The sequence below is a fragment of the Gavialis gangeticus genome, unplaced genomic scaffold, assembly GCF_001723915.1.
Source record: "Gavialis gangeticus isolate Ggan-Ray unplaced genomic scaffold, GavGan_comp1, whole genome shotgun sequence".
NCBI lineage: Eukaryota > Metazoa > Chordata > Crocodylia > Gavialidae > Gavialis > Gavialis gangeticus.
This window is the reverse complement of record NW_017729000.1, coordinates 37,801,590-37,807,808: the sequence shown is the minus strand read 5'-3', so window position 1 is coordinate 37,807,808 and position 6,219 is coordinate 37,801,590. Positions and strand designations below refer to the sequence as shown.

Genomic DNA, 6,219 nt, shown 5'->3' with positions numbered 1-6,219 from the left:
AACATTCCTTAAAGTTAAAATGTGTGGGGGGGGGGGGAGTGAGGGCTAAATGAAACAAAACTGAGGCCTTGACCACTATAACATCACTGAAGGCCCAGATATTTTTTTCAGAGGAACATAGGCCAAATTCCAGGTTCAGTCAACATATTTTTGCCTTCCAAAATTATCCACTAAAATTACAGTAGGATATAATATAAAATCCTGGCTTTGCATTCCAAACTGTGGTATAATGTTTCTTAAAACAGCTGCCGCTTAAAACACTGAAGTACCTACACTTCAGTGACAGACAAGGTCAATCATATATTCTTTATCTTCTTGGCAGGGAAGGCATGAGGCTTCATTATCAATATTTACACATATGAAAGAAAAACAATATTCAAAAGCAAATGATTTTTTTGACCATGTAACCATAAAGGAAAAAGAAAGGCCTGGTGTTTAAGCGATAGAACACCAAAGTTAGGGTTTGCATTTTGTACCCCTTCAGCAATAGCTTTTCTGTGATATTAAAAAGGTATAAACTCTGTCACAATTTCCACATGTGTCAAATAAGGACCGTTAGGCATATTACAGCTGGTTGATACATTTTACAAATTTCAGCAAAATATTTGCAAAAAGTTTCATTATTTTTTGAGTAGCTGTAATCCTTTTCTTTTCAGAGATGCATTCATTTCCACTTGCAAGTGCAAGAAGTGAGGGATAGTGCCTTAAGTGGACAAAGTGAACCTGATTGTCAGCAGCCTATGTCCAAATACCTGTATAGGCATGGCTGCCTGCTTATATACATCAGTCCCTTCAGCACTCATCATGCTACTGAACAGAGCAGATGCCTCTCTGCCTGGCTCCTGACCAGCCAGGGTCCTGGCAACAGTCTCCTAACTCCAGCACAGGTCCTTGCTTCCTGAAAGTTAGCTCCTAACTCCTTGCACTTTAATTACAGATCTTTGCTCTCTGATGGCCAGCTCCTTGCTCTTCAGTCAAGTTCAGACCCACATCTTCTGACAGGCAACTCTGGGGTTTAGTTCAGCGATCACCCACATTGCAGTCCCCTACAACTATACTAAAGGTTTCCCTCGCTTTATGGGGTAGATGCGCTTCTGACAAATTGTGCGTGACTCATATTCACATAAAGGGAACCCACTTTACAAAGTAACAAATAGGGATACATTCCAAGACCTCAACTGCGTCGGCAGCAGGTAAGTCTGCTGGGGCCAGAGCGGTACCAGGCTCTTCCCGGCAGGGACTGGGCTGGACCGCACTCAGGCCGGGTGGCAGTGGTGCTGGGAGGAGGGCTGGGGGTGGGGGTGCAGCTACCCCAAAATTCACCATAGCCCCCCCAAACCCACCGCCAGTGCTGCTGCCACCTACCCTGAGCACAGAGTGGCCCAACCCCCGCCTCCACTGGGAAGATCCCAGCCCCAAGTGAGTGGGACCTTGATCTGCACTCCCACCACTGGTGAGGGAGGGACTGGGGTTGGGGCAGAAGCATACACTGCATAGCCAGGGCAGAGTGCAGGATGGGGGGGCTGGCTCTTGTTGATATGGGGCTGCCACTGTGAGCTGGGACAAGGGGCTATCCTGGGCTCTTCCTGGTGGGGAGCTGGGCCACGCTGTGCTCAGAGCAGGTGGCAGTGATGCTGGGAAGGAGGTCGGTGGGGGCTACAGCAAATTTTGGGGTGGCTGCAGCCCACCCCCCATAGTGCCCCTCCCAGCAGCATGCCATCCTGGCTCAACACCTGCCAGGAAAAGCCCAGTGCGGTCCCTGGCCAAAGCACACAGTGGCATCCCACAGCAGCAGGAGCCATGCATCTTGTCCCGTGCTCCACCCTGGCTGTGAAGTGCCTGCCTCTGCCCCAGCTCCAGCCCCACTCCTTCCCTCACCACTGGTGGGGGTGCAGATTGAGGCCCCACTCACCCCCACCCCTCCTGCCTGCGCTCCAATCCTTCTCTTACCACTTTGGCTTCAATCTGCCTCCTACCACAGCCCTTTCCCCTCCCCCCACAGACTTACCTACTGCTGATCGTGTAAGAGTAAATTTACCTTGCATATAACAAATTTTGGGTATAAAAAGGGTCATTGCATAAAAGCAAATTCACATATACAGAACTAATTCATATACACATAAAACAGGAGAAACCTGTATAGCCATCTGCTTTGGACTCCTTTTGGCTCCAATCTGGACTCCTCTTTCTGACTCCTAACCTCATCTGCTCCTAACTCATGAATCTTTAGGGAAAAGCCCCAGGGAAACTGTCCATGTCCTAGTCATCCTGACAAGAAGTGCTTTGAGATCTTTGCTACACAGTGGAAATGCACAATTTACTATTATTACTGATAATGCAAAAAAACTACACATAGTCTTACAAATACCCCACTTCCAGTTGTTGCAAGCTTCTTGTGGTTGTGCATATACTTTCTTTAGACTGCAGCTCAAAATGTTTTCCCTGCAGTTACTTCAGTCCTTGTTTCAAAATCTGCCTGAGAGGATTGCTTTTCCTTGTGGTTATTTCACTCCTCATTTCAAAATATACCTGAGAAGATTGCTTTTACACTTGGCAAGAAAGTGGTTTTATTAATTTCAACAAAGATTATTTTACATAAAAGAGAAATAAAGCTGAAAATAGGTCAAAGATTTTTTGTGAAGCAGCCCACTGAACAAGGAGCATGTCTCCAACTGCAACCTGCACAATCAATCTGCTGATCTTTTTTAAAAAGTTAAAAGAACAGGCAATAAATCAGAAGCAAAATACATTTGTTACTCTTTTTTTTAAGACACCTTGATCTGCAGTCTTAGATGATTTTGCCTTGACCTTGTGTATACATTTGAAAGACAAAAAGACAAAAAGTGCTTTTCTTTTCACTTCTGTCTTCTGATCAATTTTTTTTATATTATAGCCATAAACATATCCCATTTTTTATTTTTTCTTTCAGCTGAATATAAAGAGTAAAAAATATCTTAACACAAAGGAAAAAAGCCAAATTTAAATATTTTAAAAAAGCATATATGTATACAAAATATTAGGGGCATGCAGCATACATGCATTAAGACTTGAACTGAATCTGCTAAATGTAAATCCTTTTTGAAAATAAGAATTGCTCCAGTGATGTTTACCAAAAGAAATGAATGGGGTTGGTGAATCTGTAATATTTCTATTGTGAATATGTTAAAAATTCTGCCAGAACAGCAGATGATGTTTTTAATGACAAGGGCATAATAATCCAAGTATTAATCACAAGCTTTGGAAGAAAGTAAAGCAGTAGAAAAAATTCTTTACAGCAACAGAAAAATAGGCACAAAAAAAAAGGAAGAAAAACCTGAGTAGAACCCTAAAGATATATGGGATTTATACATAATACAACATTTAGTTATATTTAATATAATTTTTCGGAACTGCGTTTTTCCTTAAGATAACTAGCTGTTGTGCATAGAACTGCTCAATTAAGAAAAGTACCAGTTTAATGTCAATCATTTCAATTAAGTTCCCATTGTGTGATATTTGTAATTCAGTAGTGCACAGAGGTCCCCATCATTTTGAACCCCACCATACCTATGTTCCAGATAAACAAGTAATAAAACATGGGGCATATACTGAAGTTATCAACTCCTGATGTTCATCATAAATGTATGATAACCTGCCTACATGTAATTTATGTAAAAAAGGTCATGGATTTCATTTTGACATAAAAATATTTCTTACTGGGTGCATCTACACATACAATTAATTTAAAGCAATAAACTCCAGAGCAGTTTGAGCTGAAGTAAACTACTTCCAGGCACAGTGTCTACATATGTGCTTGGTGTTGTGGGATCACCCTCTGCACCCCAACGACATCCACCTGCCTGTCCCCGCTGAAGAAAAGCCCTGGCTGCTTAGTCAAACTGGGGTTCCTTCTAGTTCTCACCTGCCATGACTTTGATGTTTCACTTACTGCCAGAAGGGATGGTGTTCGCCCAGTCTGACCTCGGCTGTAGGCATCCCCTGTGGGACTCAGCTTCCAGAAAAAAGAACAATAATAAAAACAAAAAACAAAAAAACTGTCCAGCAAACTTAGCCCTTCCTTTGCCCTCAGCTCTCTGGCACTTGGGACTCCTGCTGCACTGCCTTTGCAGCTCGTTCAGCTAATTGAAGTGCCACCACGATAGCTGCTGGATCACGGCAGTAATTAACACCTGCTTTGACTCACGAGCTCCTCTGAGCTCTTAGACCTACTGATCTCTATTTTCTATATCTCTCAATGCCTAGATCTCTATGTCTATATCTAGATATAGATTTAGATATATCTATTAGGCCTGTGCAAAGCAGCTAGTATTCACTTTGGATGCAGTCTATTTGGGGGACAATGATTCAATTCAGTGATTTGAATCAATGTCCTGAATTGATTCGGCTGATTCTGACTCAGAGATTCAGTTGCTGCCGAATCAGTCGAATCTCTGAATCAAACAGGCCCCATTCCCCCCCTCACTGTCCCAGCCCCATCAATGGCTGACCAACCTGGCCCCAGCATCCCAGCACTTAAAAAAAAAAAAAAAAGCCCCGCACTCCACTCACTGGCTCCTGTTAGTCATGGGGGCAATCCCCACAGACCCCTATTGCCCTGTGCTGTGTGGGAGCGGGGCTCTGCCATGAACCCTCCAGAGGCCCCGACGGCCACTGCAGCAGCTTATTTATTTATTAAGTGCCAGGATGCTGGGGTCAGGTGGTGCAGCAATTGATGAGGCTGGGGGAGCAGGCTGGGGTTGGTCAGGGGAGCTGGGGGAGCAGGCAGGGGATGGGGCCTAGTGAGGGGCCCCCCCATGGTCCCCTCCAACCCTCTACAGCCCTTTCCCTGCCCCCTACTTACCAGCACAGAGCCTGGGTCCAGCTCCCTGAAGTGGTAAGTGGGAACTGCCCAAGTCTCCGAATCTCCTCCTAATCTTTTCTGAATTGATTCAGAGGCTTCGAATCAGTTCAGACCTTGTGACTGGTCTCCTGATTTGATTCAGATTTGGAGATTCGGCTGCTGAATCGGGCTGAATCTTCTCTGAATCGAATCAGCAACTGAAGCTCTGCACAGCCCTAATATCTATATCTATATATAGAGAGAGATGTTATCCAATGACCCTTGAATGTAAGATCTCAGAAATCCCTGGAGCAAGGATCAGACACTAGACATTCCTCCTCCCAGGGAAATTTTCTCATTATTGAGCTACAGTTATATATGCTCTCTTTCACTTGCTTTATGAACCTTAAGTTTATTTGTGCCCAATGGCACCTCTTGAACATAATTGTATGCTTAAGGTATACAACTGGGAGGTGGGAGATATGGGTTTAAGCCTTTTAAGAAGGCCTGGAATGTAGGTGTCACTTTCTGGGCATGTGCTTTAACCACTTAGGCATTAACTCAGAGATTGGCATGCCAATCTTCCTTTCCTTTTCCACCCCATCTCTGTCCATGTCTTTGAATTTAAATGGCTATGACTACTGTGTTTTGTGATGAACCTACCACTGCTAGTGTGTATTAGGGCATATACTATACTAGTCTCATCAGAAAACATAGCACAGATGTCTGGTTTGCAAATCCTAAATGGTTGCAGTCATGAGACAGGTATTAGAATGGCAGCATCTCTGGACATACACAGTAGCAGAACTTTGTACATCCTAGTAACCTTCTAAGATAAAGCTCAGGTGACTATAGACTCTCAGGTGCCTAATGATCACCCCTGTGTACATTTTATGCATTTCAGCCTTGGACTTAAGGAACTAAATTCCATAGCAGGCACCTAAAGTACTTTCAGCACGTCAGCACTTCTACAGTACCTGCTTGTATGCATACTCTTATCCCACAGCAAATGCGAGGCAGCTCACTTACCTGCAGAGTGTGCTTCCTCACATTTACTTAAGCATCACAGCAGGCAGTTACTAAGAGACAGCTTACATGCTACAAATTCACATTTTAGTTCATCCTGAAGTAACTTGTTTTTTGCCTATACCTTTGTGCTAGGAGCATCCACCAAGGATGGCAACAGAGGTTGTAGGAAGACAGAGTGAAACAGAAAACCCAGATCCCTGCTTATTAGCGTATTTTTTGTCTGGAACATGCTTGGAAACAACCTTGCTGGATATGCTATGGCCAAGTAAACATATCCTATAAAGGTGTTTCAAACACCTATAAAGGTATTTCTTCATCAGCGATCTGGATGATGGGGTGGAAAGTAACCTGTTTAAATTCGCTGATGACAC

At 43.7% G+C, this 6,219-nt stretch overlaps 2 protein-coding genes across 2 annotated transcripts in view; one reads left to right on the top strand and one right to left on the bottom strand.

Annotated features, from left to right (window-relative positions):
- Nucleotides 1-6,219, bottom strand: part of DOCK2 (dedicator of cytokinesis 2) — an 849,953-nt gene that overhangs the window by 385,405 nt on the left and 458,329 nt on the right. The window lies entirely within an intron of this gene.
- The window catches only part of FAM196B (family with sequence similarity 196 member B), a 256,405-nt gene that overhangs the window by 102,661 nt on the left and 147,525 nt on the right, over nucleotides 1-6,219 (top strand). The window lies entirely within an intron of this gene.